Source organism: Lissotriton helveticus, chromosome 12 (genome assembly GCF_964261635.1).
Source record: "Lissotriton helveticus chromosome 12, aLisHel1.1, whole genome shotgun sequence".
Taxonomy (NCBI): Eukaryota; Metazoa; Chordata; class Amphibia; order Caudata; family Salamandridae; genus Lissotriton; species Lissotriton helveticus.
The window spans coordinates 515,410,032-515,438,029 of record NC_136073.1 but is presented as its reverse complement, the minus strand read 5'-3'; positions in this window follow the sequence as shown (position 1 = coordinate 515,438,029).

The window sequence follows — 27,998 nt, the reverse complement described above, 5'->3', positions numbered from 1 at the left end:
TAAAATATTTGGAGTTGTAAAGGTCATTGAAAAATTCTGTCCATCATTGTTGTGTTTGCAGTTACCGCTCTAAGTGTACTGGGGATGCTCAGACGTGAGTCCCAGGCACTCCACACCACTGGAATCAAGCTAGCCGGGCTGAAGAGAGGTGTTACCTCGAAACCGGGCCGGTCCTCGGATGCTTGTTTCCGTTCTGGGAAGGACATGGCTTTTGTAGTTCGGACTGGACTGTTCCCATGGGGCACAGGGTCAGCGCTGATTTGCATATCGCCATTGTCTAACCCAGGGTGGTGTGGAGTGGAAAAACGATGGATTTGGGCCCAGATCTTTGGACTGGGGTGAATGTGTGACATTGATCCACATTCTGTCCATCATTGTTGTGTTTGCAGTTACCGCTCTAAGTGTACTGGGGATGCTCAGACGTGAGTCCCAGGCACTCCACACCACTGGAATCAAGCTAGCTGGGCTGAAGAGAGGTGTTACCTCGAAACCGGGCCGGTCCTCGGATGCTTGTTTCCGTTCTGGGAAGGACATGGCTTTTGAAGTTCGGACTGGACTGTTCCCATGGGGCACAGGGTCAGCGCTGATTTGCATATCGCCATTGTCTAACCCAGGGTGGTGTGGAGTGGAAAAACGATGGATTTGGGCCCAGATCTTTGGACTGGGGTGAATGTGTGACATTGATCCACATTCTGTCCATCATTGTTGTGTTTGCAGTTACCGCTCTAAGTGTACTGGGGATGCTCAGACGTGAGTCCCAGGCACTCCACACCACTGGAATCAAGCTAGCCGGGCTGAAGAGAGGTGTTACCTCGAAACCGGGCCGGTCCTCGGATGCTTGTTTCCGTTCTGGGAAGGACAATGCTTTTGTAGTTCGGACTGGACTGTTCCCATGGGGCACAGGGTCAGCGCTGATTTGCATATCTCCATTGTCTAACCCAGGGTGGTGTGGAGTGGAAAAACTATGGATTTGGGCCCAGATCTTTGGACTGGGGTGAATGTGTGACATTGATCCACATTCTGTCCATCATTGTTGTGTTTGCAGTTACCGCTCTAAGTGTACTGGGGATGCTCAGACGTGAGTCCCAGGCACTCCACACCACTGGAATCAAGCTAGCCGGGCTGAAGAGAGGTGTTACCTCGAAACCGGGCCGGTCCTCGGATGCTTGTTTCCGTTCTGGGAAGGACATGGCTTTTGTAGTTCGGACTGGACTGTTCCCATGGGGCACAGGGTCAGCGCTGATTTGCATATCGCCATTGTCTAACCCAGGGTGGTGTGGAGTGGAAAAACGATGGATTTGGGCCCAGATCTTTGGACTGGGGTGAATGTGTGACATTGATCCACATTCTGTCCATCATTGTTGTGTTTGCAGTTACCATTGAAAAAAATCTAACATTCTGGCTGAAGAACCACTTAGACAAATGGGACATGCTGTGTAATTGCCAAGCAGGATTCCACCCTGGATACAGTATGGATTCATTGTTACTGGACATTCAAGATCAGCTGGGATCATTGCAGGATGGTGGGCAGTCTGGGGCATACCACTTCTATGAGAGACATTTATTAGGGTCAACCAAGAAATCTTGATAGAGCATCTTAGATCCACAGGGGTAAATAGATGGTCACTTTCAGGAGTCATCCCCTTTTAACAAACAAGTCTCAATCTAAAGTGCTTGCTAAATTTTTCTTTGCAGGTACATTGCCTTACTGTGATATCCTTCAAGCATCTGCATTATCTCCTATTTTATATAATCTGTACACCCAGCTATTATGCAGCCTCATCTGTTTTTTTGGTTTCAGCACACTATGTTTTGGATGCCCAAGGGGGATGCATACTGTTACTTAAAGGCCTTTAGGGCATACTAGGACATCAGAAGGCATTGACTGGCTAGTGGGGTTTCAAATGGACATGATATGGTCTTTAGCAGTGATTGTGATGGGTAACTAATTGCACATATTGTCATAAAAGAGGACCAGCAATGTTTGGAGAACATGTACATCTGTAAATCCACATTCATCAAACATAATGCTTATAAAAACATCTAAAACTTGTTTAAATCTATCAGTGGCAAAGTAAAGGAAAGGGAACCATTCTAAAAAAGCAGAGCCTTTCCCCTGAGATGGGCTTGGGGTGTGAACTCCTGTTCAAATTTTGGATTCCTTTGTCCTAACAGAAGTAAGTGGAACCTATGCTTTTTTATACATTTGTGTAGGTTCTCCTGAGGGTGCCAGAACTTATTGGTCCTCCACAGCCTTCATCTTTTATGAGGTGGACATGTTTCAGCAGGATGCACTATAAAATCAATAAATAAAACACAATGGTGCATGGCTACTGCTTTTGCCAAAATGTTAATTATTACCCTTTTGGTACCTTTTGAACTTGGCCCTTTCTGCAGGGTCAACCCCAAACTTTTTGCCTTCGCTTCTCCTATGTTTATTGAATTCATTTTTGCTGGCCTTAGGACTCATCACACTTTACAACTGCTATCTAGTGCTAACGTGCTAGTAATCTTTCTCTAAAACATTGTAACATTGTCTTATAACCAATTAGCACAGTTCATGTACTTGTATGTCCCTAATAAAATGGCACTACATGTGCTCAGGGCCAGCAAATTAAATGCTACTAGTGGGCCTGCAGCACTCGTTGTGCCACCCACGTAAGTGGCACTTTAAACATGTCTGAGGCCACCCATTGCAGAGCTTGTGAGTGGAGAGTAAGCTGCAATTTCGACCTGGCAAAAAAAAAAACCTTCGGCCAGGACCAGACCATTCTTTTTATTTCATATGTCACCTCTAGGGTAGGCCTCGAACAGCTCAGAGGGCATGCAATATATTTAAAACATAGCACACTTACATTTAAGTTTTACATATCCTGGGAGTTCTGAACTTTTGAATTCCCTTTTCACTGCTTCAAGGCCTACCTCTCCCGTAGGATTAGGTTAGGGTTGCCCTATTACATTTCATAAGTGTAATTTCCAAATGGATAGAGATAACCAATTTATGTTTGGTGGCTCTGGAATCACAATTTAAAATTCTAACTGCTGGGGAAGTTGGATTTCAAATTGCAATTCTGAAAATGCCACTTTTAGAATGTTTGCATTCTCTTGTCTTAGCAAGTTGGTGCCAGCAGTCTGTGTCTGGGTCACATGTCTTGTTGTAGCTTACAGTTGGGCTCTGTGTATTCTTCCTAGACAGTCACACACAATGGGGAGGTAGGTGTGACTGGATGGGCCATCACTGGCAGGATGGGTGGGAGGAGTTGGGCCCAGGCCAGCTTACACTTGAATAGGCTGTGCCCTGTCTCCACAAAAAGGTCTGCATAACAACTATAGTTACTCTGGAGCCCAGGCCAGAGAGGTAGGACATATGTGCCCTTCAAAGGCATGCCTCTAGAAGCTTCTACTCACCACAAAGGGACAACTCTGTATACATACTGGACCGCAGACACCACCACTTCAGTACACTTCTGGACCTTGGGATATTCTGCCAAGAAGGAGGACTGATGTGCTGCTGCAAGGACTGCCCCTCTTCTGGATTGCTGCACTAAGAGAACTGCTGCCTTGCTGTGCTGACCTACTGCCTGCTGCCCTCTCGCCTGGAGAAGAAGAACCAGGCATGCAACTTGATCTTGAACCCAGGACCCCAGAGTGACTTGAAGTGTTAGTTTGCTGGCTTCTTGATCTGAGCCTCAGGGACATTAAAGGTAAGGGTGGGCGGATAACTTTGCTCCGCCGACGGAGTTTGCAGAATTGTCGCGATTCCGCGCACCACTTGGAGTGCTGAGTTCAGCAAAAACATTGATTCAGCAATGTAGCGGAGTTTGCCCCCAGGCCACCATTTTTCATGTGTTGCTGGCCTTCAGTGTCCCTGCGTGCCACTGCCATGCTGTATATTTTCACCAGCTTATCCTGTTAGTTTTCTTCTGAAACTGCCCAACCTCCTCCCCTTCTTCTCTTTCCAGTGTCACCTGACCTCTTCTGGGGCAGCCCCCTCCTTCTCCACTCTAAACACCCTCTGTCTGCTGCTTCTCCCGAAGGCACCAGCGTCCAGGAAGGTGAGCGGATCTTCTTGCCATAGAGTGGACTGAAGCGCAGGTAGAACCAGGCAGAGTACTTTAACGGGGCTGGCCCGGCAGCAGGGGAGAGCTAGGACACCGGTACCGAGAGAGTGTGGGAGGAGTACAGCTGTACAGCTGTAGAGCATGGGTCGGTAGAAAGTCGCCCCAGCATTGCTAGTTTCGGGGCCAGTGCATGGAGTAAGTGAGTAGGGCCAGGGAGCATAGTGACACCCATTGTAGAGAGTAGGAGGATCATGGTGTTGAGGGCAAAGATCTGGGAGGGAGGGGGCAACGGGGCGGGGGGCAGTCACAGCACTGAACACCTCAAGGTGAATTAAAACTGGGCCTCGAACCCCCTCATGTCATTGTCACGTGCTGGTACAGCACATTAAGGTGCGTGCAGAGGCTGGAAGGGGTGGCTGGGAGTGCAGCCATGATCGGGCAGCAGGGGGCTTGCATGAAGTGCGTTGAGTTGGGTAGCATAGTCAAGTGCTGCCACAATTTGAACTTAGAGGGGCAAATTGTTGTATCCCTTGGGAGGGGCTGTCCCTGTTTGCTGATGTCGCATATGGCGGTGTTGCCCCAGATCCATCACATACATTGTGTGTGTTTAGCATGTATAGTCCTGTTCCAACTTGTAAGGCAGGCAGGATGCAGACGGGTAACAGCACCTGTAGACTCAAAACCCTTTCACTGCCACTGCCGGATGCATTTCTCGCTGCCTCCAACCCATCCTAAGGCAGCCGTATCAGGGGCAGTAAGCACGCACTGCCAAGCTCGCTGAGCACTGCCCGGTTTCTTATTGTGCTATCTGTCAGTGCTATGGCATCATAGCCTAAGCATGAGGGAAGGCATACTTCTGGCAGGAAGATGGAGGGCCACTGACCTTTGGCCTCTGCAGCCCTGGGAACCATTGAAAGTAAAGCTGTGAGTCTGAGATAATTTCCGGGCAGACGGAAAGAACCTTCCAGGCCAGGACAAGCAACAAACATGCAGGTTCTCCAGACATAGCTTCAGAGGTATGTGATCCCCCAGCTCTCGTGCTGTGAAATATTAGACATCTCCATGTGAAGCACTATGCACCTGGTGCCGCCCCATAAGTGGTTTATACCATGACATATTGTATGTGCAATATCAGAAACAAAGTTATTTAACCAAACCCAAGACACACAGGTTCTGTCTGTACAATGGGATCAAATTAGAGGTGGGCAAGTGGAGCAACTCTGCCTGCTAGCAGAACCCAGTGGAATTCCACTGAGTTTAATGCAACTCTGTGGAATTGCAAGTAGTGTAACTCTGAAAGCTCTACCCACCCCTGATTAAAGGCTCCCCATGCAGCTCCCTGATCTCAGCTGCAGCAAGTAAATGACCCCCTAGTGGTGCCTCTCAGGTCCTGGACCCTTGGTGTGGCTCACAGACTCTTGAAATGAAACTTTTGACTGTGAACTGGCCCGTTCACATCGTAACCACGCCATGCAACAAAATTCGTGGTACATAAAGAGAGAAGTCCCAGTACATAATATCAAAATTACAAAGAAACTTAATAAATACAGTGAAAATAAAAAATGCATGAGAAAAACCAAGTTACCACACTGTTATTTAATCACAATGTGTTTTTTAGGCTGCATATATAATTTTCGGCAATACAAATGCATTAGTGCCCCAGGAATTGGAAGGGTGGGTTGAGGTGTTAGGTGAGAGAAGAGGGATGTGCAGAATCGGTCATAGTGCAGGAAATATGTTCAAAACATGAAGATGCATAAACACAACATCATTCTGGCTTCAACAAAGAGCCAGTATATGAAATAAAGCAAGCAATGCTCTGCAAAAAATTGTCAGACAACCATGCTATTACCCCTTATATTACTAGTCGGTCACGCAAGCTGGTGCAGGTTTGTATCTGTCGACGTTTCGACCCCAAAGGGTTAGGTACACATGGGACCTTAGAACGGGGTCTTCATCAGGACAAAGGGGATGAAGCGGGGCAGGTGATTCATGGAAATTGGGCCTGCCGTCTCCAAAGTGGAAATGGAGAACAAGGAACAACTTGGAAGTGGGCTCAATAGATCATCAAAAGACGTTGGGATAACTTTGTATTAAATGCCATCACGATCATCACACTACTGCACAAGCGGTTCAGTCTAAGCCGTGCATCAGGGAAAGAGCCACCGCCGCGGTCTCCGTATTCTCTGGGAAGAGGGGAGCAGTTCCACCGGTGTCCTCCGTAGAAGCCTGTTTTGCAGCAGTAACCCGAGCCACCGCTCACAAGCTCACAACAAAATTCAGCATGAGCCTCCACCAACCTATTTGGCGTTGTGTTACTTAACCACTTCCATGCTAATGACAAGGCCAGCTCGTCATGCAGTTTACTGGACCTGTGTTAATGACGAGCTGACCTTGTCATGAAGAATGGGTTTCCAGGATCTTCAGCACCCAGCGGGAATTGCCTTAGCATTGAAGGTGTTAATAAAAGTAAGTTGTTGGAACTTGCTAATAGATTTTTAATGACAGGCAGGTCTCGTAGCCAGCACTATATGGCGTTGTGGGATCTATATTCCTCCCCTAGGAAAGTTTCTTGGTGGGGAACAATAGCAGGGGATATTTGTAATTGCTGTGGGCTGTTTGCGGCTTACTCAGCCCATATGTTTTTTTTCCTGTCCAAGATTGGGGGGGTTCTAGCAAGATCTGGAGGTTTTTTTAAGTATTATCTTTCGAACTAAGATAATGATTACCGGTGAACTGGTGGTTATGGAGGTCGGCTTGGATTCAGTGGCTAATATGAGAAACAATGTGGCTACTGCACTTTTGTTTATCATGATGGCAGTGGTCCGAGCATGTTTCACTTGTGAGTGGATTAGCTCTGATCTTCCAACTTTTTTGAATTGTAGAGCTAGATTGCTGGCTATGTATAGTTTTGAATCGTCAATATACAGAACTAAAGGGAGATGGAAGAGAAGATTGGGTGTTAAAATTTGGGCTCCCATTCTAGATTGGATGTCGGAAGGGCCGGGGGTTTCGAACAGGGGTGATCAAAATAACTGTAATTTAAGGGTTGGAAGGGCAAATTTAGGATAATTGAGATATGATTATTTTGTTATATGCCATTGCTCATTGTTGGTTTTTCTTCTTTTTTTTCTTTGTAAGGCTTGAACTGTACCATAATCATGTTGAATAGTATGTATAATTCCCATTGTGCCTGGGAGAAAAATGGGGTTAAAAAACGCAATAAAATTATTAAAAAAATAAATTGAAAAAAGAACTTGCTTTTCTGACATGCCTAAATCCAGCTCTACAGTAGCCTCTCCTGTTTGGCCAGCCTTTGACATGCTGAGCCAAGCTGCTCTGATTATGTGTGATGGCCTGTAAGGAAACAAAGAGTCATCTGGTGGGAGGAGATCTTCAAGCTGCACGGAAAAAAGCAGGAAGGGAACAGAGTAGCCAAACTGGTCTTAAAAAGAGGAAAAACACTTAGGACAGGATCTAGGCCCAACGTCGTGCATCCCCGGCCTGATTGGAGCCGCTGTAATTGAATTAGCAGAGGGGCTGGAAGGGGAGTGTGGGGGAACGTTAGGCACGCCAGTAGGTCAGGTTAGGCGGACCTTAAGCTCCAGGAGAGATTTTCTGCATTTTAGTTTTTGAAGTACAGTGCTTTCTGGCACAAGAATTTGATACACTTCAGGGGGAAGTGGTCATCATTGAGGGTGGCACCCAGCACCCCATTGGCTAGGGATGCCTCCAGCTTGCCAGCTCAGATGCCTGATTAAATATTGGAGTGCTGTACAGCAGCTCAAATCCCTGCCTGGAAGGAACAGGAAGAAGAAGGACTGCCCCGCTGAACCCCTTGCAAGCAGCAAGAGGATTTCACTCTGAAGGACTGCACCTGCTGCACACTTTTGGCTTCAGCCAAATAAGGACTTTGCCTGACCATAAACATTTGAGGAGTGGACTCCCTGAAAGCAATAGGTTAAAAGAACTCCAACTGCATTATTTCCACCCAGTAGTACAGAGCTGGACAGTGTTCAGTGGATGTGGCCAGGTGCATTGTGGGTCTTGTAGTCCCAACTTCCCAAGGAGAAATTCAGAGCTACTGGAAACCTGGATTGGGGTTGGGGATCCTCCGGGAGCTCCTATACACAGCTGCAGTGAGTTCCTGACTCCTCCCCTGCCTCAAAGTGGTACCTCTCAGGTTCTGGACCCTTGGAGTGACTCACAGGCTCTTGAAATCTTTTGGGCTCCTTGCAACTGCAAATGGACATGTTTGCAACTCAACAATGCTGCTTGCACTGAAATTCAGTGCAAGCCACCACCACCCAGTCTCTTCTCTTAGTGTTGTGACTGTTGACAGAATTAAAGTTAGTTTCCTTAATAACATGGGGCAGAATAATGCTTCCAACATGGCTCCAAAAGTTGATGAAGTTGATGAAGTGATGAGTCAAGACACAGACACGTTTTTCAGGAATTCAGACTTGTCTCACAAGATGTTCGCGGAAGTACTTCAATTGGAAGTTAGAATAAGAGATAACTTCAGCAGTTGCTTGCTTAAGAAACCAGTTCATCTCTTTCTTCAGACTTCTGTCTGTTTGTATGCTGCACCGGAACTTTCAAGTAGAAAATATACTTACTGTTAGTTTTGTTTTGAACTTTAACGGCAAGACGCATGGTAGGATTGTTTTGAATTCTTTTGGGCCCAGAGGGAACTGTAGCAAACATTTAAATTGACGATTTCTGATTTCTTAAAGCCCTTGTTGAAAATACAAAGTTTTTCAACTAAGCAGGCCCAAGGTGAAAGAAATGGGACAAAACATTCCTGACTTTCTAAAGCTTAATTTTCTGTATAATTAAGTTTGAATAGGAACTGCGGTGAAATGTGTGTTGAGAGCATTATTTAGTTTTTTAGTTTAGTTTAATAAGGTACCAAAGAACATAAATCTCAACATCCAGAGAAAAAATGTCTAAACTTTCACATAAACTTTGTTTAATTTGTGAAAGGATTGCAGGCCATAACAAATGACATTTGGAAGGACACTAAATGAACTTAAAGTATTTAGAGATTTAAATAGATATGTTTTGTGCTGACTATTGACAATGTCAGTGTGAGGAGAGAAGTATTTGTTTTACAGATTTTGCGTTATGAACCTATTCTTTTCTCTCAACTATCCGTGGCATGGGGGTGCTAGGTGGCGCACGACCACGATGGGTGCACAGCATTGAGGCTTGTGCCGTCCAGACACTAAACTACACTTTAGTCGCATCCTTCATCTCCTGATACCAACCCTACCCAAACAGCCCATCACCAAGATACCCAGCGGTCTTCCGGAGCCTCCTGCTCGTGCCTAAATAGCCCCATGAGGCGCTGTGGGGGTGCGATAGCGGAGGCGGCAGCAGCTGCTAGACGCTGCAAAGGCGGGGACGGCGTCTACCCATAGCAGAGACCAAGGCTTCAATCTGGTGAGTGGGCTGCCTGGCGGGGAACAGCGCGGCATTGCCCTGTGTCTGGAGGAAGGGCTCAAACACTATAAGGCCGCTGCAACTGTTCTGCAGCGTCGGCTGTGAAGGTGAGGAACATGGTGGAAGGGCCCCAGTGGGAGCACTCGGGGTGGCGGGTCAGGCCCGCTCCCGGGGTCGCCGAGCTGCACGGGAGGCCGGCCGCCATAGGAGGACTCCGGCCTCTCCTGGGGCTGAGGCCAGAGTAAGCCTGACAGCTGGGTTCGACAGGAGTAAGTCCCGAGAGACACTAAACCCCCTGGCCTGAACAAATGCAGGGACCAGTATGCTGGCCTGGGAGACAGAGCAGGCCCTGTTTGATTGCCCAACACGTGGCAGGGCCTGCATGCAGAGTCAATGTCCTGGTCCCTCCCTTCGCTATCTCGATGAAATAGCTGTACTTTGCCAAACTGTGGGATCCCTTCAGATACTACTCAGCAATACAGGCCTTCATGATATATTAGGAGCCTCACAGCCTTCTTCACTGGTGCGGTGTCACTGCCCGGGACGCACATGGAGGCCTCATAATCTCAAAGCTGGTACCAAAATATGCCACCCCCCGCATCTCTATAGCAGGGGCACACTCAGCGTGATGGTTACAGATCAGTGGGCAACCCAAATAAAACGTCTTCGAGTGGGGAAGAAATAGCACTATACTCCTGATATTCTGCCTCACCTGATTTCCCTACTGACTATATTACATAACAGCGCAAACAAAGATCCTATTTGAGGCATGAAAAACATCCTGCACCCAAATGGAGGACAACCCGGAGTCTAAGTCCCCTGAAAATTATAATGAGGACTGGAAAACAAATCTACTGACCATGAGAAACAGCCTTACTTTCATTGATGCCAAAATGAACGCCATGAACTCACGTATGGACACTATCGTGCCCAAAATGGAAAAACATGACCAGAGGATAACGGAAGTGGAAAACAGAATCTTAGAGCTGGAGGATGGCTCATCCAACAATACAGAGCAAATATCCCGGATGGATCGCTTGTTTAAAATCATTGCAGCTTGAAACGAAGATTTAGAGGCACGTTCCCGACAGAACAATGTGCGTGTACTTGGCCTTGTGGAGACACTGATTTGAGACTTGTTTGGAACAGATGCATTTTCAGAGCATCTCGTCATCGAGAGAGCGCACAGGTTGCTGAGTGCAAGACCCCCCTTGGGGGCACCACCAAGCCCAGTAATAGTTTGATTTCTTAACTATCACAGCAGGGATACCCTGCTATGCCTAGCTCACGAAAAAAAGTAGTGGAATATGAAAACACCTCCCTGGCCTTCTATCGTAACTTTACCCAAAATGTACAAGATGCAAGGTGAAAATTTGCGGCAGTGAAAAAGAAGCTACAAACATTGGGTATCCCTTACGCCATGTTATACCTGGCGTGCCTCCGCATCACACATCAGAGAAAGCAACATATCCTTCAGAACCCTCAACAGGGCGACGACTTCCTCAAAAAGATCCAACTGCAAACCTCCTCGACCGCTACATCCAGATCTCGATCCAGATCCGCATCTCTGCCATCTAAACTGGACCCGCTGTGTGATTCCATTGTATTAGGAAGAGTTGTGGCACCAAGGCCAGGCCGACTGATGCTAGAATCTGGGGCTTACGATTCGATCCCCGGCACTGGAGGCAGGTCAACCCAGCACAATGTGACTCTGGGCAATAGCTTGCTTAATCTTCCCAATGGCCGCCAGCGCTGGGATGCTTTTGGGTAACTGTGCTTTACAAATACTGGATTTATTATTTATTTATTACTCTGAACACATTTTGAGTGTCTAACTTAGCCTGAGTCACTGTGTACTGTGTGGGTGGGTAATGATAACTGTCAGGCAATCCAGATGCATGCACAGATGTATGACCCAGAAAGAACAATCGCATTCCTACAGACTGACAGACACTGCTGGACTGTGGGGTGGTGGGACGCTAAGGGGTATAGACGACATGTGGGCCACCTGGATCTACCCCCCCCACAGGTTATCCTCCCTTGAATCTTGATATTAGTTGTTCCTCTTTAAGTACAGATGTCTTTCAACATGTTGCATGTGCTGATGTGTTTATCAGCAGGAGTAAAGTTACAATGGGAATTTATGCCTGATAAGTTGGGGAAGTCGGAGAGGGAGGGGGGTTTTGCTAACACAGTGCCAACTACTCATAGACAAATGCTCCAACCTGATACATGTCCACTGTTCATTGCTCTAGACAAAGTGACTTGCCCAATGATCGTCGACCAGTCGTGTACTCACATATCACCAGAATCAGACTAAACTTAATTGTGTAACATGGAATGTCCAGGGGTTAAATACCTAGCGCAAAATACGACAGGTGTTGGGGTATCTAGACAGACACCATGTGCATATTGCCATATTGCAAAAAACCCATCTAGATCCGGCCACTGACCCCAATTTTGCTGCTAAATTGGTGTCATATCAATGTTTCTCATCCTACTCTATATACTCCAGGTGTGTAGCCAGTCTCATTAAGTGACACACACCATTTGTATTAGGTGGTACACTACAGGACCCTCATGGTCGCTATTGTCTAATGTGGGGAAGCCTGGCGTCACAAGAAGTCACGATTGAAAATTGTTACCCCCCCACGTCGATGACCTCCTCTTTTTCCCCATTTTATGGAGAAAGATACTCTCTGTGGGTTCCACATATCTTCTCTGGAGAGAAGACTTTATCACGACAATGTCCCCTGCACTGGATAGGTCCCACTCATTAGCGCAACATTACACTACCATGCAAAAGCATTTAGTGGGTATAGTCACAGACAACTTTCTCCTCGATGCGTGGCAATACCTTCATCACCTTGCCAGAGAGGGCACACTTTACTCAGCGGTGCATTCCTCATGGTCCAGGCTGGACTATTGGATTGTGTCAGCAGGCATGGGGGCTGGGTTGACAAAGTAACTCACTTAGCGAACACGTACTCAGACCATTCCCCTGTGAGGATCGTGTTGTCTCTGCCTCTGAGCCTACCTCCATGTGGAAGGTGGAGACTGAATCCATTGCACCTACTAGACACTGTTTTTAAAACCAACATTGAACAGAAGATTCAGGATTTCTTTGAACATAATAACAACTCTGTCTCCAGTCTCACCACTGTGTGGGAGGCGTTTAAAGTTACCATCAGGGGATCATGTACAGCCAAAGGAGGAGTCATACTAAAAGACATTCACAACCATCTCAACCGACTGGAAGTAGATGTAAAAGCACTGGAACAGGAGCTCTGTGACATGATGGACGAAGACTCAGTCAGAATCACATTGCATAAAAAATTGACATAATACGAAGACACAGGTGACTGGGAGCGTACATTTTTAGATAACTATCACGTAGCTTGACAATACGGGGAGGGGGACTACCCAGGGGAAGTGGATTGCAGACCTGATCCGGCAACCTAAATTCTCAAATTTTGTTGCAGAAATCCAGAACCCGGAGGGCAAGACGTGTAGGAACATCTCTAGTCAGCTGCATGCCTTTACGACATACTATAAGAAGCTATAGTCCGCACATAGACGACGCCCACTAGATCTCCAAGCATACTTTGAAGATACCGCTTTGGCATGGTTAGGTGATTCCCAAAGGCAATTCCTGGGGGCAGTTCTAGATACGGACAATATCACGGCGGCGATCATGCAAATGAAATCGGGCCGTGCACCAGGGTCTGATGGACTGCCAATTGAATTTTATAAAACATATTTAATACAGCTGGTCCCCATCCTAAAAGCAGTTTTTTATGAGGTGAGAGAAGAGGGTAGCCTCCCCACCAAGATGAGGGAGGCTATGATTACGTCCCTGTTGAGATCAGGTAAACCTCCCAACCTACGTGACTCATACCGTACGTTCTCGCTGATCATTTGTGATACAAAAGGCCTTGCTGAGGTGCTATCTAACAGGTTGAGTCTCTTAATGGACAGGCTGGTACTACCGGACCAGTCTGGGGTTATCCCTGGCCACGCAACGTCCCACAATCTTAGGACCCTCTTTGCAGTCCTACAAGATATGGATCCCAACAGTGCTGCACTGGCAGTATTTCTCGATGCCACTAAGGCATCTGATTCCGTAGAGTGGGATTACCTCCTGGGTAGCCTGAGATATATAGGCATACCCCCTGCGTTTCTAGGATGGATAGAGTTACTGTACCACCAACCTACTGCCACTGTCCTTCTCAATAGCGAACGTTCCCCCCACTTCACCATCACCAGGGGTACACGCCAGGGCTGTCCCTTATCCCCCATATTATTCTCCCTAGCTATAGAAAAACTAGTGGCCATAATAAGGGAAGTCCTTCTTCAGTTCACTAAAAACACAAACCATCCACCTGGTTTGGGGTGGTAAGCGAGCTAGGCTCAGATGGGATACCCTGATGCTGACTTTCTCACAAGATGGTTATGCAGTACCAGATTTCAAACTTTACTATCACTTTGCATAAGCCCTATTCGCTGCTTACTGGTTTCACCCCCCCTTTATGCCGCACACGGCGGTTGAGATGGGGCACATAACCTCGGTCCCACTCTCTCGCTTCCTGTTCGCTCCCACCAAGAAGCGGGATAGGGATCCCACCACAGTCATGTGCACCAATTCCGCCTGGAGGCAGATTGCCACTAAACTAGATATATCAATTCTCTACTCGCCTAAATTACAACTGATGTACCATCCTGAGCTCCAGGTAACTTGTGAACGGCAGTGCCGATCAATGCTGGAGAATGCCCAGATACATACCTGGGCGGACCTATACGCAGGGGGACACTTCCGAACCCGGGAGCAATTCTTCGGTTCCATCACACCTACCACTATGCACTTATTTATGTTTGTCCGACTTCGACAAAACATGAGGGCAGCTACACCGATGTTCCTAGAGGAACTCCCCACTCTTTCACCATTGCATGCGCTTCTACAACCCGAGGCTCCCCAGCACGTCACCTCACTCATTTATCATCATACAAAAAAGGCAAAAGGCAGCTAAGACAAGGACGCTGACTGTCAGCTAAGACTGGGAGTCTGACATTGGGATAGAGCTGACAGACAAATAATGGGGGTTCTGCTGCTCACATACAGAGGCCCTCACAGCAACTACCAAGCTGAGACTGATCCATTATACATTTTTGCACAGATTATACTGTACCCCGGTCAAACTCCGCCAGTTCAAGCTTAACCACTTGGCTGCTAAGGCTTTTCCCCTCCTGTGCTGACATTTATTGTATCCCATTATACATGACGAGTTCACCTTGTCATGAGCAGAGCTCCAGTGTGCCTCATGACGAGCTCACCTTGTCATGAGCATGCAAGAGGTTAAGGAAGACAATAAGTGCGCCAGGTGCAGCTGTACGGGGGCCGACTTCCTCCATTTGGCATGGCAGTGCCCAGTGGTCTTTGACAAAAGGGGTTTCCGGTCATGGAACAGATGATGGATACAACGTTACAACTATCCCCAGCTATTGCCTTACTGGGATGCACTTGTGAGGTTGAGGCGATATATAAGAAATACCTAGCACTGGGATTCCTGATAGCCAAGCGTAGAGTGGCCGGCAGGTGGGGCGAGGTCGCTCCCCCAAAATCATGGACTGGCTACACAATCTTACAATATGGCAGGAACAGTCATTCAACTGTGCCACATTACTGCCGCCTGCCTCCAGACCTTAGGACATATGGTCTCCCTTGAAGTCATATCTTGTTTCCTTGACAGGGGAAGCAGCACACACCCCAGATGCACCAGAGAATGTTACTGAGGAGGGAGGGGCACATTATGGTGAGCTACAGACCCCTAATATGGACCAATAAACATTCTTACACCCCCATATGGCAATTGATATAGGCAAATGAAGACAGACCTAACAATCCAGGGATTGCCTGTCATAAATGTGTGGAAACACTTATCCTGTGCCCGGTACATCTATGGTATACATGCTTAGTAGTACCGGGTGAGTTCTCATGATTTATATTACATATCGGAAAATGTGATTACATATGGAACCACATGTACTATTGATAATGATGTCACTATGTATGGCAGGGAAGAGATTTCCCAAGTTGGGGGGGGGCCTTTTCAATTTTTATACTTTGACTTCTTATCAAACATGCTAAATAAACAAATTCTTTAAAAAAACAGTGGCATAGAGGTGAGTTTAAACACACTTATTGACAATTTAAATGTTTTAAAATACGTTCACATATTACAAGAATGAAAATTGTATAGAAAAAGAGAATTCATGTATTTATTGTCGTGCAGATGAAAATTATTTTTAATTCTAGCCAAAGAGAAAGGGTGGATGGAAAATTGGAAAGCTAAACAGGAGGAAGGGGCAACCCACTGAGTGATAAGCTTCATTCAGCCCTATAAAAAACTGTTTTATTGAGCACAGTGAAGCCTGAAACCTCTCACATTAGTATGGAAGTATCTATAATTGAAAATGACCATGAAATATTTGAAGTAGTAGCAGTCATTGATTCTGGGACAATAGGACATTTTGTGGATTGAACTTGGGTGTGCAAACTTGGATTTACACAGATTAAGAAAGAAAGACCAACATTTGTAAGAGTAATTGATGGGACTCCATTAATCCATGGCCCTATGACACATTGTTCTTTGCTTTTACAGTTTATCAAATATTAGAGACGAAATCAAATGTGACATTATAGATGCCCTACTGTTTCAAGTAATATAGGTTGTGCCTTGGTTCATTAAGAATAATCATATCATATCATAGATTGGGCAAGTGATAGAGTCCAATTCAAGTCAGTTCAATGTGAAAAAGAATCTTAATCTAAGAGAAGAGTGCTATGGGAAGGAGGTGGCAATATCAAAACCTCAGCTCATTCTGACAACTAATCCAGAAGAAGAGGAAGAATTTAAAGAACATGATCCTTTTGGAATATGATGATTTCCTTGATGCTTTCGGTATAACGAAGGCAGACACTCTTCCTCCACTTAGATCTTATGATTGCTGTATAGATTTAGAACCTGGAGCAAAACTCCATGCAATAGGATATATGCCTTGTCTTGATCAGGAACGGAACATTTAAAAATAAATTTGGATCCATATCTGGCCAATGGGTTTACTAGCCATTCTCAGTCTTTGGTATCAAAGCTTTAAATTGAGACACTATCAATAACAGATATTCATTACCCTTAATTTCAGTGATGTTTGTTCAAATAAAGCAGGCCAAAGTATTTACTAAGATTGATTTACGTGGGGCATTTCATCTTGGGTAAGGGAAGGTGATGAATGGAAAACAGCTTTTTGAACCAAATTTGGCTTCTATGACTCTCAAGTCATGCCATTAGGTCTTAGTAGTGCCCCAGCAGTAAATACCAAAAGTTCAACGACGGACCCTTCCTAATGTCAGCACCTGGCTATTGTTCGCCCCCAATTGATAAATAACCCCAGGATAACTAGAGGGAAGTGTGTGCACACTGATTAGCACCCATCGTTACTGTGCTGATTCCTAACGGAATTGTATACAAGTTAAACCACTGCAAAGGTGCACCACAACAAGACTTTGAGCGAATTACAATGCTATTAATAAACATGAAATAAGAACGTTTTGCATTGACAGGATGTTGTTAATCTTCAAATGATCTTTATTTTCAGTGCATTCAAAACAACAATGTACAGCCGACGCGTTTCGTCCCAAGCTGGGACTTCTTCAGGGCTGTCGGTAAAAACATATAAACAAGTGATTACTATACTAACTACATTAAGTGATAAGCAATTCAACAACAACACAATTTTACAAAACAACAACTATGTACAATGGAGGGTATATATACAAAATTTAAACGTTGTTTAGTTAGGCAAAGGGAGAATGCCTACCGGTAAAGTGACAAAAGAATGTTCATAAATGAATGGACTATTCTGTACAAATAAATCTATGTACAATAAAAAACAGTTTGTGGTGATGGTCATCGAATGTAGGTGATTATACGTAAGTATAAAAAATGACAGATACATAATCATATATATGAATAAACTATTCTGTACAAACAAATCTATATCCAATATGTACAAATTGTGGTGAAGGTCACCGAATATAGTGAATTACCTGCTGATGGGGAAAACACAACTTAATAAATATTCATTCTCCCTTTGCCTAACTAAACAACGTTTAAATTTTGTATGTATACCCTCCATTGTACATAGTTGTTGATATCCAAGACGGAAGCCTCTTTCTCATTATGTTGTTTGAGGACTGAGGCTATCTTTTTGTACAAGCTCCTAGGTCCGTGTTTTAACATGTGTTGTTTTTTAAAAAATTGTTTTGTAAAATTGTGTTGTTGTTGAATTGCTTATCACTTAATGTAGTTAGTATAGTAATCACTTGTTTATATGTTTTTACCGACAGCCCTGAAGAAGTCCCAGCTTGGGACGAAACGCGTCGGCTGTACATTGTTGTTTTGAATGCACTGAAAATAAAGATCATTTGAAGATTAACAACATCCTGTCAATGCAAAACGTTCTTATTTCATGTTTATTAATAGCATTGTAATTCGCTCAAAGTCTTGTTGTGGTGCACCTTTGCAGTGGTTTAACTAGTGCCCCAGCAGTGTTTACATTGTTAGTAAATTGCATTCTTAGAAAAGACATTTATATCTTTGTTGTAGTCAATTTAGAAGATATCCTGGCCCAAATGTCAAATGCTTTTATTTGGGCAGATAGCCATAAAAAGATACATGTCAATATAGCATTGTTCCAAAAAAATCAATATAATGATTTAAAAACACAAGATAAAATATGAGTGCAAGTAAAAATCATAATACAATCATGAGGCCTTGTTATCATAACCAATGAGCACTAATTCAAGCAAGGTTAACCATAATAATCAAAGGTCCATTCATAGGCACAGACTCAGGTTTGGGATTAAAATAAAATGTCATAGATTCTCAAGAGTTACTACAATTGACAGACCTAATGGTAAGGGATTGTTGGACATAGCATATGACAGCTGAGCAGCAAAATTCTGACTCTAAAATTTGAAGGCGATATGGACATACAGTAACTAATTTTGAGCCAAAGTTATGCAACAAAGGGCATATAAATTGTGACCTTGGACAAGCATAAAAACCACCAAAGACATAAAATGCACCAATGTTTGTACAGAAGTGCTATCACAAGGGCTGGGTAATAGGGTATACAATTAAGTGACCTGCTGTGGATGGCTTGGATGGGCTACCAGAAAGTGCAAGGTACTTAATCTAAAATGGTCATATAAAATCTATGTACAGTGTTGAAGACCAGCATGAAATATGCTATGTGCTCTATATCTAAATAATGGGAAACTATGGTTATCGATTGGGCTTTAGCAAGTCTCGCTTGGTTTCTGTGGTTGAAGAAAGGGAGTTCACCATATTTTTTTACCTACTATTGATTTCATTTGGGGAATAAAAAAGATTTGACAGGCCAAGGTCAGAGAAAATCTTTTTGACATAAACTGGCCATGGACTGGAGTCCACATTATCTTGCCTTAAGAAATCTTCAATGATCATTCGAGTAAATGAAGTGTGGGGTGAGAACCATATATTAAGCCAGAGTAGCAATGGTGATGCCTGAACTATATCCCCCAAAAAAGGGAGGCCACCTTCCAGATGGACAAAAAGGCTGACCGTGCTCCTAGGTGTATTTTTTATTTTATTTTTAAAAGTTTTTTATAGCGCGAACAAGACCCTTAGGTATCAGAGCGCTTCACATTACATGAGATGGTTAACGACAAGTATTTTTCATGAAGATTTCTCACCATGTTTTGAGGTAGGTACAATTTCAAGGTAGATGTTTTGAGGTAGTTACATTGATATTATACATTAAAGGATATATAGCAAAATACATATAGCAGCCCTAGACTGATAATATACATTAAAGGATATACAGTAAATACATATAGTGTGTTCGATAAAGATTAGCATCTAGCTAAATATAATTTTCGAATAGAAATAATATCTCCCAAGAGTCTCTTTTCATGTGTATCTTTCAGTCCCTGTTGATGTATTCTAGTTTCTTGAGTCAAGCCTTATGGAAGGAACTTACTCATTAAGTAGAGTTTAGTTTCCCTCTTAAAGGATGTTGTGTCCGTAATTTTTCTAATGTTTGGAGGAAGTGAGTTCCAGATCCTCGGGGCTGCTCCTGAGAAGGCTCTATCGTACGTTTTTTTTCTTTCTGAAGATGGCTGGTCTCAACACTAGCTGCTTAGCACTCCTGGCTGGTCTGTTTCCTCCAGATATTTTAATTTTCTGGGCAAGGTAACTTGGTGTATTGTGGTGTAGTGCTTTGTGGGTTATGCATGCCATTTTTAACTGGATTCTGGCTTCGTAAGGTAGCCAGTTTAATGACTTCAGGTGTGGTGATATGTGGTCAAACTTTCTCGATCCGGTGATCAGTCTTGTCGCTGCGTTGAGACATGCCTATAGAGGTGCTGTTAAAATTTTTGGAAGACCTGCTAGCATTGTGCATCCGTATTCAATCCTTGTGATAACTAGTGATTGTACCGCCAATTTGAGATCCGCCTTAGATATGAATGGTTTCATTTTTCTGATGTAGTTCAGATGATAGTGTGTGCTTTTTGTCATTGATTTAATGTTGGTATTCATGTTTAGGTTCTCATCAAGAATGATTTCGCTGATCCAACTAGGGTGGGGTGCAGTTTAATGCTGTGATCAAGTTGGTCCATTCTTTTACTTCTGTGGGTTTCTTCGATGGTGTGATTAGTAAGAATTCTGTTTTTTGTGCATTTAGTTTCAGATGATTATCAGTTAGCCATTGTAATGATGTTTTTAGGGCATTATTCATTCTCATGATGTCCTCCCTGGACGAGATCTTGATGTAAATCTGCATATCATCCGCATACATATGATAGGATATTTTGGAATTTCGAAGGATTTCTGTGAGAGGTTCGATGTAGAGGTTAAACAGTGATGGAGATAATATAGAACCTTGAGGGACTCCAATTGAGTTAGGGCATGATGGTGAGAGTGATTGATTGACCAAGAATCTTTGCGTTCTATTCTGAAGAGAAGATTCAAACCATTTTAGTACATTTCCCGACAGTCCCATCCTGTCGTGGAGCCTGTTCAGTAGTTTCTCATGATTTACCGTATCAAATGCTGATGATAGGTCAAGGAGGATAAGTAGACATGTCTGATTCTGGTCTAATGCCTGTAGTGCATCATCGACAATATGTAGGATCGCTGTTTCTGTGCTGTGTCCTGTTCTGAATCCTGACTGGCAGTCGTCTAGTAGCGAGAAGTTCGTGATGTGTTGGCTTAATTGGTTTTGTACGCATTTCTCAATTAGTTTGGCAAGAATAGGGATATTGGTCACTGGGCGAAAGTTATTTGGAACTGCTGGGTCCGCTGACGTTTTTTTGATGATGGGAACGACTTGACCTGTTTTTAGGCAGTCTGGAAGGATCCCTTGAGAAAAAGAGGCGTTTATTATTTTCGTCCATATGGGAAGGTGTAGCTAACAACCTATACAAAAATGTATTTTTGATCATTTGGAGACTACCAGGGGGAGTATCACCCCGCATACTGGCTCCATAGGTCCCAAAAGTGTTGGTTTCTTAAGGGGCTTGTGACCAAGGTTCTTAAAGAACCTGAAGACTGCATCTATGGCACCATCATATTTTCAGGCTCACTGAGTCAGAAGGTTTGCCCAACTCAGGTCGGCTGTCAACAAAACCCAGAGGTAGTTAAAACTCTGTAAATTTGAAATAGGGATCTCGTTTATAATATGAGGGTGTGAGCGTGACTTTTTAGGGCCACATATCCTCATATGAGACTTCTGGTGATTTATTTTGAAATTTAGCTCCCCCATAAAATCGGTAAAATTCTCAAGGAGCAGCTGAAGGCTTTTGGCTTTATTGGCTTTTACAACTGCATCATCTGCTTTGAGTTAAACATGAACTGTGCGGTTCTCCACTCTGGGGAAATATTTTCCTTTCAACACTAACTCTGAGTCAAGACCATTTATTTAAAAAAGAAATAGAAAGGAAGCTAAAATACAACCCTGTCTAACATCCTCATTAGAATAAAAGGAGTGGGGACAGTATTCGCTTATATCAAAATGGACCTGGGCCATTGTTCCACAATGCAGGTGCTTAAATAAGTCAATCAAGGCAGGTTGGTCCATGCTTTCCCCATCATAGACCATAGCTTGCCCCTATTCACCACATCAAAGCGCTTGAAGGGGCCATGAATGACATATGAATGGCCCCATCGCTGGCATGGACACATTTCCCTGAAATCAAAAGGAGGTTAAATGTTTGCTCGACAGTAGCTACTGCTGGGCAGAAGCTGTTTTGTGCTTCTGAGAAAAATGTATTGTCAGCTGCCCAGTCTTCCAGTATTTGGAGAACTACCCCCTTAACGGAGGAGTCCAGGAGGGAGATGGGTGTGTAATATAAGGGATTATTTCTATTCGCCCGGCCCGGACTGCATCCCAGCAGATATCGCCCGGCCCGGACTGCATCCCAGCAGATATCTTCCAGCAGGACCAAGACTTATGGGTTCCTTATCTTCTGTTTCTGGCAAACTCTTTGGCTAGGGGTGCAAAGGTTCCTGATTCATGGGCTGGTGCCGAGATTCTGCCCATCTTCAAGAAGGGTGATCGGTCGGTTCCCTCCAATTACCGGCCGATCAGCCTTATTGACGCAGTACAGAAGATAGTTTCTCGTCTCGTCCTTTCCAGGGTCCAGGCATGGATTGAGGAATTTAATGTACTCACTCCTCTCCAAGCAGGGTTTAGACCTCACGTAAGCACCCTGGATCAGGCTTTTCGCTTCATGCTTTTACACTGGAAGACAGTCACCCTGGGTAAAGGAAACTTATTTGCGGCATTCGTAGACCTTCGGTCTGCGTTTGACCTTGTCCCGAGGGCTGGGCTCTGGAATAGCCTTCTAGAAATGGGTATGCCTCCCTCTTTGGTCCGCATTATAGTCAATCTCCACGCAGAGACCTATGCCTTTGTAAGATGGGGCAAACCTGGTGAGGTGACTAAGAAATTCCCTGTGTCGAAAGGTGTCAGGCAGGGATGCGTTTTGGCACCAACCTTGTTTTCTCTATACATTAATAGAGTCACCAAGTATTTCGACGGATTTCCCACTGATGCTCCGAGTTTGGCTGGCATGAAAATCCCCCTGCTCATGTTCGCTGACGACACTCTCCTGATTTCAAGAACCAGACAGGGCCTCCAGCATGCACTGTCGAGGTTTGAGAGTTTCTGCAGCGAACATGAGCTCGAGGTAAACGTAGCCAAAACCAAATTCATGGTGATGAGGGGGCACAAGCAGGTCAAGGCTAGGGTTGTTATGGGGGACACCCCCCTGGAGCAGACCAAGCACTTCACCTATTTGGGCGTTACTTTCAGTGACACCCTTAGCTGGACCCATCAGATTGAGCTCATGACCCTGAAACATCAGCAGTTGGGCGGAGCCTTGATTAAGGAACATAAGGGGTCATTCCCGAAGCCCATGTCACCGCTGATGAAGATCTATGGAGGGAAGGTACTGTCAGCGGTGTTATATGGAGCAGAGCTCTGGGGTGGAAGTAATCTGGAACCCCTGAAACATGCCCAAAACAAGTTTATAAGGATGGCAACAGGTCTGCCCCAGTCAACTCCTTTAATCCCTTTACTATTTGATTTGGGCTGCCACTCGGTGGTCGATTATGCCAAATATCGACCCTTATCATTCTGGCGACGCCTGTGGACAACGCCAGATCTACACCACTATGCGGAAGCATGCCTGGAGGTAAAAAATAGTCCTGGAGCCACCAAAATTGGTTGGCTTAAAGATCTTAGGGCTACCCTACTATCTTTGGGCCTCAACGAGTTGTGGTTTTCGCCCGAGACAGCCAAATTTCCATCAAAAAATGAGCTCAAAAAATGCTATTGGGGTTGGGTGACGCACAACATTTTCTTAAATACGAGTACGAGCAGTCTCTCTGGCCAATTTATGGTTCATAAGGATTCACCTAGGTTAGAAAGGTACTGGGAAACTATCACCAAACCTTTGGACCGTAAACTTTTCTTTCAATTTAGATGTGGTACTCTTCCCCTGGGGGATTTCACTAAAAATTGGGGAATGGGCAATTTGGGGCTCTGTGCTAACTGTCAGGGCACAGGGGAAAGTCTTTCTCACTTTTTGTACGTGTGCCCACTATATTCAGCCCCTAGAACCAAGTGGCTCAAACCAATATGTAGACTACTAGGTACCAGATCAGCTGCTGAAGCCCTGAGACTGTTAAAAACTAATCTGGATCCATTTATTGTTGTGGGGGTTGCTAAGTTTCTTGGGTGGGCATGGGTGATTAGATGCAGGTTTATCAAACACATTACAGCGGAGATTGCCTAAAACTTTTTATATGTATTGTGATAATATGGTTATGCATGACACTGTTTTAAATTTTTGTATAGTTCTGTATGAAGTCAACTCGATGCTGATTATTTAATATTGGTTTTATATGTTCTTGTGTAATTGTATTTATGTCTTTTATGATGAATCAATCGAATAAAGACTTCTTGAACTGAATTTCTATTATCTTTTTTGAAGATAGAGACTATAGTAGACTCCTTCCAGGAATTGGGAATGTCATATATTACAGATGTAGGGGGTCTGTCTAAAATTATCAATGGGGATCCTTTCTGGCCCAGGCGTCTTTCCGGCAGATGGTTTTAAAATTGCTCTAGAGACTGCACTAATGTTGATGGAATTGCTTAGGGTGAGAGATTTAGCAGAAGGGGGGGGGGGTCAGAATCACCACATTAGGTTAAAGTGAGAGATCTTTGCTAACATTTTTGAAAAATGACAGTCCCACTCAACAGTGTGACTGTGGCATTCTGTTTTTGATTGACTAACCTCTGAAAAATATAGCCTGTTAATAACTTCCCAGAAAGCCCTTGAGTCCTTGATGGCAGAGGTTGCTTGCAGACCATCCCAAGCCTGTTCCTTGCCTTATGTTTTCTAGTTTCTACAGTGGATTTATAATGGGACCTGAGGAGTCCAACCTTCGCCATATTACATGGGGATGCATTTAGAGCCTCATTTAGCTGTTTTAGTGCTGCAGTGCAAGTTGAATTAAAACATTTACTGGGGCAGGGTTCCTTTTGATTAGGTTGGATAACCAATAGGCTAGATGAAAATGTACAAATAGCATCAAAGCTCTCTCCAACATCCTCTACATTTGCCTCCTCGGATATACATGTCATACCATCATCTTGCTTCTGGGAAATTAAAATTGGCAAAACTTTGGTCTACTACTTCTCATCTAAGGTTGAACCATAATTTTTGCAGTTCCCAAGGGCAAGAGGACAACTATGCATTTGCAGTTTATGTAGGGAACATGCTAAAACAACAACATTGGAGTTCTGGCCACTTATATTAGAGGGTAAAACATCGAAGTCATGTATGTACGGGACAATATGCGGAGAAAACAAAATTACATGAATTGTGGAGCCTTTACCTTTACTGTTAAATGTTGGTAGTGTGGGATTCTATTGTGGATTTATTATGGGGCCTGAGGTGTCTAACCTTCGCCATAGTACATGGGGATGCATTTAGAGCCTCATTTAGCTGTTTTAGTGCTGCAGTGCAAGTTGAATTAAAACATTTAATGAGGGGGCAGGGTTCCTTTTGATTAGGTTTGATAGCCAACAGACTAGAGGAAAATGTACAAATAGCATCAAAGCTCTCTCCAACATCCTCTACATTTGCCTCCTCGGATATACATGTCATACCATCATCTTGCTTCTGGGAAATTAAAATTGGCAAAACTTTGGTCTACTACTTCTCATCTAAGGTTGAACCATAATTTTTGCAGTTCCCAAGGGCAAGAGGACAACTATGCATTTGCAGTTTATGTAGGGAACATGCTAAAACAACAACATTGGAGTTCTGGCCACTTATATTAGAGGGTAAAACATCAAAGTCATGTATGTACGGGACAATATGCGGAGAAAACAAAATTACATGAATTGTGGAGCCTTTACCTTTACTGTTAAATGTTGGTAGTGTGGGATTCTATTGTGGATTTATTATGGGGCCTGAGGTGTCTAACCTTCGCCATAGTACATGGGGATGCATTTAGAGCCTCATTTAGCTGTTTTAGTGCTGCAGTGCAAGTTGAATTAAAACATTTAATGAGGGTGCAGGGTTCCTTTTGATTAGGTTTGATAGCCAACAGACTAGAGGAAAATGTACAAATAGCATCAAAGCTCTCTCCAACATTCTCAAGATTTGCCTCCTCGGATAAACATGTCATATCATCATCTTGCTTCTGGGAAATTACATTTGCCAAAAGTTTGGTCTACTATTTCTCATGTATGTAGGAAACATGCTAAAACAACAACATTGGAGTTCTGGTCACTTATAGTAGAGGATGAAACATTGAAGTCATGCATGAACCGACAATATGGGGAGAAAATAAAATTACATAAATTGTGGAGCCTTTGCCTTTACTGTTAAATGTTGGCAGAGTGGGATAGCCTTCCTTAAAGAAGTCTGATCTGAAAATAAAGTTACATTTATATACACTGTAGTTCAAAGCAATCCCATACAGGGTGTGCAAAAAGTGCGTTAAATGTTCCTCTTGCCGGTCGGTGACCCCACAGACCTGGTCACCTCTCAGAGGGTAAAAAGTAATGTTGAAGTGGCCCAAACAGAGGGTATCTCCCTATCCGGGTATCTCGTACAGTAGCCCACTATGAATTGCTCAATTTCCCTTAGCAAGCCATCAGGATGATTAACAAAATATTTAAAATAATAATGAGCTAATAAAACATCCAGCATTCTGGCGCAAAATTTGCCACAGGATGTAATCAGTAGCTTTTCAACTTTCAGATTAACATTCCTCTGTTCTGCCTGATGAGGATGGTGAAACAGCTAAACATAAGGATTGAAGCCAATCTATATGAAGGCCCTCAGGGGCCAAAGTATCTTGGCAGCACACTATGCCTCACTCCTTAATCATCTCCAACCAGTCATTATTGTCCAATTTATTCCTTATACCTGCAATATTCCAGGACAGAGACAAAGTCTAGCTGATTCGGAACCACCAGCCAAATTGAGTGTTTGCTGGAAGTTTCTCCCTCATCCGATTCAGTACTAGCACTGGCAGTCAAAAGGGAACATAGGCTCATCCAGTCAGTCCATGTCTGACATACCTGCGAGTGCTGGAAAACAGTTCTCATGGGTAAAGGTAGAAGAGGGGGGTGGAGCCATGAATGGGGGAGCTTGTGGACCAGTGATGTAATTGAAGGTCGGCAAAAGAAACCCAGTTGCAATGCACGGATCAAACCTGGGCCTAGATGTATCAAGCCTTTTGCGATTCGTTAAGGCCGAAATTCGCAGAGTTTCGGCCTTAACGAATCACAAACGGACATTTTGCATCTTTTGGGATGTATAAGAAATTAGCAAAATAAGGAATCACAAAAAATTGCGATTCCTTATTTTGCTTAAGCATTTAAGGAATCACAATTTTGCGATTCCTTAAATGCCATGTATGAAGCTTTCAAATTGGCAATTCTGGTTAAGAAATCACAAATTAACACCAACTTGAGGTTGGTGTTAATTTGCGAATTCCTTTCAAAATTCACAATTTAGCAATTTTTAAGGTGGCATGTGACACACATACATGCCCATAGGGCATGTATGTGCGCCATATGCACACACATGTAAGTTTCAGGGGTGCAGCAGGGTGTCCATGAGACACCCCTGCACCCTTGAAATAATTCTCAAACTGCGATTAGCAAATTGCAAATTCGCAATTTGAGAATTATTTTGCAATAATTACTATGGGCCTCCTGGCCCATAGGAATGAATGGGAAAGTATTCCTTCTTTGCGAATTCGCAAATAAAGAATAATAAGGAATCGCAAAAAAATAGCGATTTTAAACATACATCCTATTTTGCGATTTCTAAATAGTGATTCGTTAAAAATCGCTATTAAGAAATCGCAAATAGGAACGATGATACATCTTGGACCTGGTCATTTTGTGTAGTGATCCAGACTGTGTAGTAGTTGGGTTACCAAGCAATGGTTTCTGAAAGTTATCACTATCCAGTTGCACCTGGAATTCTCGGAAGAGTACCCCAAACATCCCACCCTTCTGACCATGATCATTTCATCTGCGAGGTTTGTTGACCAGTTTGCCTTGCACCAATGAGTGACCTTATTTTTTAAACCATGCCAGTCCTCATGCATTCCCTCAAACTCGCGGAGGATACTTTCAAGTATGATAACATACGATGTTCAGTCAGGTGGAAATTTTAAACTGTCCCCACACTCTTTGCTTATGACCATGTTGCCTCTTAAATTCAATCTCTCATGGGAGCAATCGACTTTGGCAGATTCAAATGGATTACAAGGCTGAGAATGTGTAGCTGCAACAGGAGCGATTTGGGCGTTGAACTGAGCCAGGTTTGTGGGCTGCAGATTAGATGGCTCT